The sequence below is a fragment of the Sinohyriopsis cumingii genome, chromosome 13 (assembly GCF_028554795.1).
Source record: "Sinohyriopsis cumingii isolate HCF-2022 chromosome 13, ASM2855479v2, whole genome shotgun sequence".
Lineage (NCBI taxonomy): Eukaryota > Metazoa > Mollusca > Bivalvia > Unionida > Unionidae > Sinohyriopsis > Sinohyriopsis cumingii.
The window spans coordinates 46,823,330-46,833,618 of NC_142973.1; the positions used below are offsets into that span (position 1 = coordinate 46,823,330).

Sequence of the window (10,289 nt, forward strand, 5' to 3'; positions counted from 1 at the left end):
CTTGCTAGTCTCTTCAAAGGTCTTGTCTGCTTGAATTTCATCTCACATCTATCCACAAGATGCATTTTAGTAGAAAACGGTATTCGTTTTCAAGGAGGTTGTAAATAGAACAAAGTCTATCCGGAATTGGTTTTTAAGCAAAATATTGATGGACGAATTCATAATATTTGTACAGATTTCCTATCATATCTTTAACGAAAGATGAATGTGCTGCTTAGAGAGAACCTAAAACGAACCTTGCCTAATCCGCCTACTGGAATTATCTTTTTTGTTGTTGTGAAAATCAACTGTCAAATTAATGGTATGACCGTCGACTAGAATGGCAAATTTGGCTTCCATCGACATACATCAGCATGCATTCATCTTTATGCATAATGCAAGTGTCAAACGGGGACGCCGGCGAATGGAGAATGCTGTTTGATCAACGGATTGTCCAAGGGTCTATCGGCAGCAATTAATATTATGTAGATCTGAAACTCTTGATTATTATCAACAGTAAAATTCAGATGAGTTGGATTTCATTTAGAAGCATGCAAATAAATATCATTTTAATTCTAAATATGTCTTCGTCATCAGAAATCGACTTTATCTTAAAGCATGTTAGTCTAAACAAAGTCAACTAATTACTTTTCATGTGTTACCCACAACAACAATCAGCTTGATTGCATAGTTTCGGTCTTGAATTTAGAGAACCAGTCTGTGTATACAACAATGAATAATGTCATCCATAAATTACATATATTACAAAACACCCTCTTCAGAGAAAACTAAGAGAGAAAAAGAAAACACTTTATAGGAACATTAAGTTCCTTCCTATCATCTGGTCTTAAATGATGCAAAGATTATTAAAATTCATTAAATTTAGTTTGATCATGGGTCATTTGCGACAGTTTTTTCTCCTTGGAAGAAGGACTTATATGTGTATGTCTCATAGATTTGGGAGATTAGCTTTGAAGCAAACTGAATAGTAAATGATATCAAAAGACTGATATTTCGAAACAATACTATTTGTGCATGAAATGTACACAAGGAAATGAAATATGTACGTTTCATCTATGATATAATCTTTTCATGTGCAAGGATCTGAGTAACAGCAGCGCACTGATATCAAGCTGTCGATAAGGTAGCGGCTCGTATGCAGGACAAATATAAAGGCGGATAATGGCACGATTATTTCCCATGTGAGGCTCGTTGGTCTAGGGGTATGATTCTCGCTTTGGGTGCGAGAGGTCCCGGGTTCAAATCCCGGACGAGCCCACCATTTTGGAAATGAAAGTTAATACTCATTTTGTAGTATCCTGGTAAATGGTTGAAGCAATCTCTCGGGACAGCCATGAGTGAAATATTTCATTTTCAATTATTCGTGTAAATGCAATACTTTTGACGGATTCATTTCGGAAACGCTGGTGAATTGTCATTTCTCCAAAACTTGAAATAGGTTTTCATATAGTTAGTCAAGTACAATTAATTGGAAGTTAACTTCCCAGAACCCCATTTACGACTTCAGCTTCAGAGGATGTACTGAAATTCTTGAACAAATATAACTACTGTATGGACCAGTGGATTAGCATAGTTTTTCATTGCACTCTTATCTTCCTCTGAACAAAGTTAACCTCCACACCCATACAGAAAAAGTTTGTTTTAGACATCCTTATCAAAATGTATGCTAATAATTATTTAACTTCTGCCAGTTTTGATTGCATAGTTTCATTCTTGAATTTAGAGAACCAGTTTATGTATACAAGAAAGACTAATCTTAACCACAATTACATATGTCAGAAAACACCATCGTCAGAGAAAACTAAGAGAAATAAAAAACACTTTATAGTGACACTAAGTTCCTTCTTATCCTATGCAATAATGATTAAAATTCATTAAAATCAGTTTTTCCTTTGGTCATTTGCGACAGTTTTTTTTTTGTCCTTGGAGGAAGGACTTATATTTGGGTCATTATCTTCATTATTTGGACATAATGTCGACAAGTAACTGGAGAAGAAAGCCTGGCGATGAATGTAAAAACAAAAGTAATTTGAAGTTATTCTGTCTTCTTGTTCTGAAGCAAATTGAATAGTTTAATGATGACGAAAGACTAAGATTTTGAAACTTTACTAGTTGTGTATGAAATGTACTCATTCTCAAAAAGGAGCATGCCCATCAAGATATATAGACGGAATAAAGCTATCGGTCAATCGATAGATTGATATATAGATATATATTTCATCATTCCAACGAAGGAAAATACCCATCAAGAGAATCAAAATACTTGAACAGGCAATACAATAGACATATAGGCAGACAAACAGGCAGACAGGTTTACAATGGATTGAGATTGAAGCAGACATACAGTTATACATAGAGACAGACAGATAGATGCGAATGAATCTATGTACCATAATGGTCCCGCAGAATGTTCATTAAAAGTAAATAAATTAAATGCCTTTTGGTTTCCTCTGCATTCTCTTTATACAGTTTAAACAATACATCACATAAAACATGGTTTACGCATCATATGAACTATATTTTTAACTTTACAATTTTGATTTTGTTTTAACGTTAATTGCTAGGTCTGAATTAATTAGAAACATTCACCACTTACTACCATTCGATTTACACTTTTAAAAACCAGGCTTGTCGATACTCGGAAGACTGGATCTCGCCCAAAATGCTCCTTATATTTTCATTTCCTTTGTAAGCTCTATTCAAAGTGTAACTTTGAAACGCATCAGGAAATTGTTGTTGCAAATCACACAAATATTCACACAAATATTCTCTTGCAAACTTTGATTCATATGCTGAACATCGATTGAAACTAACAAATAACGTAATTGTTATCTTTTGTTGTGTAAGGTTGTAAGGAATGGAAAGAAGAAAAAATAAGAACGTCGATTAAAACCAGCAAAGAACATGTGTGCGTCTGCTTGTGTGTGTGTGTGTGTGTGTGTGATTTGGATTTTTAACGTAGCTTTAATAATCTATCAGTCATATCGCTACGATGTCCGCAGTGCGACAGATTATAGTTATATCTAGTACTGGGGCATCATGCCGCAGACATGTAGCATGATGTCCAACCCAGTCATATTATCCTGACACCAGGCGGACCAGTCCTAACACTAACCTCTTAATGCTGAGCGTGAAGCGAGGCAGCTGTTAGTAGCATTTTGTAAGTCTTTGGTATGACTCGACCGGGGATCAGCAAAGAACGTAATTGGTAGGTTGTGATTTTTCTTGTTGAGAATCTTTATTATTCTTAAAACATCAAGTCTCAGTTTACCCACTTTCTTGATTTTCTAACCTATTTCACGAAAAGCAACAAGCAAACGTCATTAAATGTTGTTGATTGTTACAAATCGTGTGGGAGATATGTATTGGGAATTTGACAATGCTCCTGAACGTACGACTTATTGGAAAAGTATTTTACGTAACAATTGATGAATCTCCTTTAAAACTATTCTAGTGTCCAGATTATGTTTTAAAGAAAGTATATGATACTAATTTAAGATGATGCGCCAAAGCATATTCACGCCTGAATTTTCAATCAAGTGTTCGGTTCATTAGAAAGCGAAACCATACAAAAGGCATATGGTCAATTAAGTGTTTTATCGTTGCAGTTCAAAGATGAACAAGTAAGTCAAATTAGGAAAACTTTGATGTTCAAAAAAATTCACATTTACTCTGCGAATGTATGTCTGTCCATATAATCAGTAAGAATTAAGAATAAAATGTCTTCAGTTAGTTCGCTCTAAAATTGTAAGACATTTTCATGAAACTTGGTCTGTCCTTATTTCAAAATCAACAAATTTCATTTTACTCCCGTTCTCTTATTGTGTGTGTCTGAAGGTGATAAATACTGACTACCACTTGATCAATATCATAAGTAGGTAACATCTTCGGCTAGAGAGTTTATTCTGTTTCTCGGATTTTCAAATGCAACTGTTTCTGCTATAACTATGCATCACCACGGCTCCTGTTCATTCACTGGCTTCGTATGTAACTGCACGTGTTACATTTCCAATAAGTACCATGTTTCCGTTCTTTTAAATGTTTTGAACGCAACTGATCGTGCAAAAATTGTGATAATCACCATGTCCTGGAAGAAATCTTCTGCTCTTGATGAGGAGTATAATGCAGTGTATGGCTTCAGACACCATGTGCGGCCAGTGATTTCCTCCCTTTAAAGGTTTCAATTGAAATAAATAGTCGCATAATTGCGATTCGAATTCAATTGAATATATTATAATTTTCTTCCTAAGTTATGCTTTCGGTGAAAATAATATCGGTGTTTTCTCATTGTGTATGTGACATATGTTGGGAAGTTATATTTGTAGTTGTAGATGGCTAGATGATCAACCTGTCTTGCATTTCTTTACCTTTCAGAGATCAATCTTCAGGACTTCAATCAGCCTCAGCTTTCAAAAGTTGACAACCCTATTAAGAATAAATATGCTTGATAAAGTTATATTTACAATTATACGGTGCAACATTTTGGAATTGTTATCTTCACAGAGCTGTAACAACAATAAGTCATCTTGCAGATGCGGAACGTCGATTGAAACCAAAAAAGAACATAATTGTTAGTTTTAATTTGTAAGCTTGTAAAGAATGTAAGAAAGAAAAAAAGAAGATCGACTTTAACCAACAAAGAACGTACTTGTTACATTTGTTTTGCAAGCTTTTAAGGAATGTAAAAGAAAAAAAGAACGTGGACTGAAACCAACATAGATCGTAATTGTTATTTTTTGTTTTGTAAAGTTGTATGGAATATAAAGGAGAAAAACTAAGAACGTCGAATATAACTAACAAAAAACGAAATTGTTAGTTTTGTTTTGTTGAGAATATTTATTCTTCTTAAAACTTCAGGTCTCTGTTTAACCACTTGCTTGATTTTTCAACTTATTTCTCGAAATACATCGAACAAGCGTCATTAAATCTTGTTGATGTTGCAAAATCGTGTGGGAAATATGTGTTTGGAATTAACAATGCTCCTGAACCCATGCTTTACAGGAAAGGTATTTAACGTAACAATTGATGAATCTCCTTTAAATATATCCTAATGTCCCGATTATTCCCGTTTGCAAGTTTATTCTGTTGTATAATGTCAAATTTAGGAAATCTACTCCTTATTCCATTTCTTTTTCGTTTTAATTTTAATTGATGAATGTTGGTTGTTTTATCCAGTCAGGAAACTATTTTTCCTCCACATGGGTCCAAACGAGGAAACTATCCTCAATACACCTAACGTACAAAAATGGTAATTTATGGCCGTTGCACACTTTTCTTTCTCCAAGTATACAGTTTTAAGAGGCTGTAAGTTTGGTCAGTTTTTTCCAGGAAATCATTTGTATCTTTAAAATATGGATAGTGTTTCTGCGCCAAAGTGTTTCGATTAAAATAAATCCGCTCGGCAACACGCTCAGTCTGTCTTGAACAATCTGAAACAATGTGCCACTTGTCCGAACTTCGCTTGGCATAGTCCAGTTCTAGACCCGTTTGTGACTTTTCGGATAAATATAACAATACCTTGGTATTGAATTCGGAATACAGCAGTCGAATTCCCTTGTGTTCAGAAATCTACCTAAACATACTTTACCAAGACTTCGTCTGATTTCCATTTACTATTCAAAAATATCGTCTGACTTCCATGTTTTCGGCAAGTTTCCGTCTGACTTTTATTTACCTTTTCAAGATTCAATCCGAGTCACATTTCTGTCTCACTTCAAACTGGGTTTGTAATAGGCTGATAATATTGCAAAATCATTTCATTGTAGCTCTAATTCCAAAATGTACTGATGAAAGACATTGGTGGCATTACTTTTACTAGACTTCTTGATTGCCAGAGAACTGTTTTAGCATTAATTTTGCAACTCCCTATTTTATGATTTACTCAGGTTTGAGTTCTGGATAGAAACATCAGGTGTGCTTTTGTTTCGATAGACAGAAATGCATTTCTGCACATTCTCAGGCATACAGTTCTATGAATGCTATGGCATGCAGTTTAATACATCCTCAATGACAAAATAATTGCTTTTGATTTTGGATTCACGGGGCATCTATCAAACGAGGGACATTCTGTGTGAGAAACCCCATCTCCTGATGGAAGACTTTAAGTTGTGGCGTTGGCATACAAAACATAAGTGAGCGACAATTAGGTTACAGCGAGAAACGCTAGTACAATTTAGGACCATGCACACATTCTGAACGTAAAAGTACCCTTTCATCGACTTGCAATCAAATGAAGGCCGCCAGCGTCTGTATATATATGGCTCTTAGATCTTTCTACAAGACACATGCAAGTAGAGAAATGGTGTTCATTTCTAAGGAGGTTGTGAATCAAATAAAATCCCTCCTGAATTAGTTTGTAAGCAAGACATTAATGGACGCAATTCGCACTATTGGTACAGTTTTCCTATCCTAAAGTTTGGTGTATTGCTTAGATAAAACCTGCAATCAACTTTGCCTAATGCATCTACTGCAAATATATTTGTTTCGTTTACTATAATATTCAACGCTGGCAGCAAGATCATGTATAATACTAAAGGTTTAGTAAAGAACATGCCAAATATCTGGTACACCAGGATTTCCTGAGGAAAAACTAATGATCTGAGCTCAAATCCAAATAAAGATGTTTTCATACAAAATTAATAATCTTACTTTATAATCTACAACCATATACACAATAAGCCTTCAATATGTTATTGATAAAAAAGACATTATTCAGATAGGCCCAATCTCCTACCCGCAATTAAGGAGAAACTTCAATCACACAGTAGAAATACAGTATAGATAACAGTTTGCCTTTTTAAAAAAAATGATTGTATGTTGTTTACACATATATGTATGTTTGCGTGCGTGCATGTTTGCGCATGAGGATATAGTTTATCTTTCAAACGGTGTAATTGTAGATATAACAGTATGTCGTACATTTATTCTTAATGACGTTGTAGAGTTTTGAAATTGCAGGCTGATTATAGTTCTATTTGTTGTCCTCTGAAATGTAATGAAACCCATGACAGGTTGATCATCTAAACATTTACATCTCCAATGATGACTTTCCCACATATGACATTGTGCAGGCATAAACTTTGAACTCTTGTGTGATAACGAACGAGAGAGAGAGAGAGAAAGAGAGAGAGAGAGAGAGTGCGAGGGAGAGAGAGAGAGGGAGAGAGAGAGGTCAATGATCGTTTGATACAGTAATCTGTAAATAACACAAAAACATTGTGAATAGGAACTTAGTATCATTCCTTTCAGTCTGGATTTGAAATCAGTTCAATGAAATTCGAGTCAAAGTTGGCTGGAGAAGGTCAAACGTGAAACGAGGTTTACAGACAGACATAAATGTTGAAATAAATTGAAGACATCTCTAAAAGAGTATTCTAGTGTCATAAAGTAAATGATAATAACACGTTCAGTACACTGAAATGTTCTTGTGTTAAAATAATTAAGGGCGATAGGCATCGTCATCCGGATTTAAAGATTAACCTCTGACTGAAAAATGAAGGTTATTACGCTCTTCCTACAGTTCCAATTAGAAACTCCTTATAGACAAGATAAGGATCTGTCCCACTGTAATGGAAAGCTGTTTTGCACCAACATCCATGTTTTTTTCCGGGAAGCGAGGGACACTCAGTGTGAGACATCCAAGCTTCTGATTCAAGGACTGTTCCGATTTCAGTTGTGGAGTTGGCATAAAACACAAAAGTGAGCGAAAATTAGACTAGGGCAAAAAGAGTTATCACAAATATTGGATTATGCAAACATTCTAAAACTATATAAAAAAAATTTGCATCGGCCGGGAATCGAACCCGGGCCGCCCGCGTGGCAGGCGAGCATTCTACCACTGAACCACCGATGCACATTATTCCCTTGCTTCGTAAGGGCCTATCTCCCCACCGTGTCTTTACCTTAACTGCCTAATGTCATTTACATGTCTGTGTCATCTAATTCAGTAGGCGTTGATTTATTGATTGACTGCCTATGGGGTTACAATGCATGCTGTTAGAATAAACCGACACAACACATCTCTTTATTTGATTCTGAAACGGCGTAGATTACTTGGATTGAAGCACTTTCTAAATTGGAGACAGCCACATGATTTCTCACTTGCTAGTCTCTTCAAAGGTCTTGTCTGCTTGAATTTCATCTCACATCTATCCACAAGATGCATTTTAGTAGAAAACGGTATTCGTTTTCAAGGAGGTTGTAAATAGAACAAAGTCTATCCGGAATTGGTTTTTAAGCAAAATATTGATGGACGAATTCATAATATTTGTACAGATTTCCTATCATATCTTTAACGAAAGATGAATGTGCTGCTTAGAGAGAACCTAAAACGAACCTTGCCTAATCCGCCTACTGGAATTATCTTTTTTGTTGTTGTGAAAATCAACTGTCAAATTAATGGTATGACCGTCGACTAGAATGGCAAATTTGGCTTCCATCGACATACATCAGCATGCATTCATCTTCATGCATAATGCAAGTGTCAAACGGGGACGCCGGCGAATGGAGAATGCTGTTTGATCAACGGATTGTCCAAGGGTCTATCGGCAGCAATTAATATTATGTAGATCTGAAACTCTTGATTATTATCAACAGTAAAATTCAGATGAGTTGGATTTCATTTAGAAGCATGCAAATAAATATCATTTTAATTCTAAATATGTCTTCGTCATCGGAAATCGACTTTATCTTAAAGCATGTTAGTCTAAACAAAGTCAACTAATTACTTTTCATGTGTTACCCACAACAACAATCAGCTTGATTGCATAGTTTCGGTCTTGAATTTAGAGAACCAGTCTGTGTATACAACAATGAATAATGTCATCCATAAATTACATATATTACAAAACACCCTCTTCAGAGAAAACTAAGAGAGAAAAAGAAAACACTTTATAGGAACATTAAGTTCCTTCCTATCATCTGGTCTTAAATGATGCAAAGATTATTAAAATTCATTAAATTTAGTTTGATCATGGGTCATTTGCGACAGTTTTTTCTCCTTGGAAAAAGGACTTATATGTGTATGTCTCATAGATTTGGGAGATTAGCTTTGAAGCAAACTGAATAGTAAATGATATCAAAAGACTGATATTTCGAAACAATACTATTTGTGCATGAAATGTACACAAGGAAATGAAATATGTACGTTTCATCTATGATATAATCTTTTCATGTGCAAGGATCTGAGTAACAGCAGCGCACTGATATCAAGCTGTCGATAAGGTAGCGGCTCGTATGCAGGACAAATATAAAGGCGGATAATGGCACGATTATTTCCCATGTGAGGCTCGTTGGTCTAGGGGTATGATTCTCGCTTTGGGTGCGAGAGGTCCCGGGTTCAAATCCCGGACGAGCCCACCATTTTGGAAATGAAAGTTAATACTCATTTTGTAGTATCCTGGTAAATGGTTGAAGCAATCTCTCGGGACAGCCATGAGTGAAATATTTCATTTTCAATTATTCGTGTAAATGCAATACTTTTGACGGATTCATTTCGGAAACGCTGGTGAATTGTCATTTCTCCAAAACTTGAAATAGGTTTTCATATAGTTAGTCAAGTACAATTAATTGGAAGTTAACTTCCCAGAACCCCATTTACAACTTCAGCTTCAGAGGATGTACTGAAATTCTTGAACAAATATAACTACTGTATGGACCAGTGGATTAGCATAGTTTTTCATTGCACTCTTATCTTCCTCTGAACAAAATTAACCTCCACACCCATACAGAAAAAGTTTGTTTTAGACATCCTTATCAAAATGTATGCTAATAATTATTTAACTTCTGCCAGTTTTGATTGCATAGTTTCATTCTTGAATTTAGAGAACCAGTTTATGTATACAAGAAAGACTAATCTTAACCACAATTACATATGTCAGAAAACACCATCGTCAGAGAAAACTAAGAGAAATAAAAAACACTTTATAGTGACACTAAGTTCCTTCTTATCCTATGCAATAATGATTAAAATTCATTAAAATCAGTTTTTCCTTTGGTCATTTGCGACAGCTTTTTTTGTCCTTGGAGGAAGGACTTATATTTGGGTCATTATCTTCATTATTTGGACATAATGTCGACAAGTAACTGGAGAAGAAAGCCTGGCGATGAATGTAAAAACAAAAGTAATTTGAAGTTATTCTGTCTTCTTGTTCTGAAACAAATTGAATAGTTTAATGATGACGAAAGACTAAGATTTTGAAACTTTACTAGTTGTGTATGAAATGTACTCATTCTCAAAAAGGAGCATGCCCATCAAGATATATAGACGGAATAAAGCTATCGGTCAATCG

General features: G+C 35.1%; 3 non-coding genes across 3 annotated transcripts; 2 read left to right on the forward strand and 1 right to left on the reverse strand.

Annotated features, from left to right (window-relative positions):
* Nucleotides 1-1,185: 1,185 nt before the first annotated feature.
* On the forward strand, nucleotides 1,186-1,257 carry Trnap-ugg (transfer RNA proline (anticodon UGG)). The gene has a single exon. It is a non-coding gene; the product is annotated as a tRNA-Pro (tRNA).
* A 6,524-nt stretch (nucleotides 1,258-7,781) lies between these two features.
* Trnag-gcc (transfer RNA glycine (anticodon GCC)) lies at nucleotides 7,782-7,852 on the reverse strand. The gene has a single exon. It is a non-coding gene; the product is annotated as a tRNA-Gly (tRNA).
* Nucleotides 7,853-9,284: 1,432 nt separating this feature from the next.
* Trnap-ugg (transfer RNA proline (anticodon UGG)) lies at nucleotides 9,285-9,356 on the forward strand. The gene has a single exon. It is a non-coding gene; the product is annotated as a tRNA-Pro (tRNA).
* The last annotated feature ends 933 nt before the right edge of the window (nucleotides 9,357-10,289 follow it).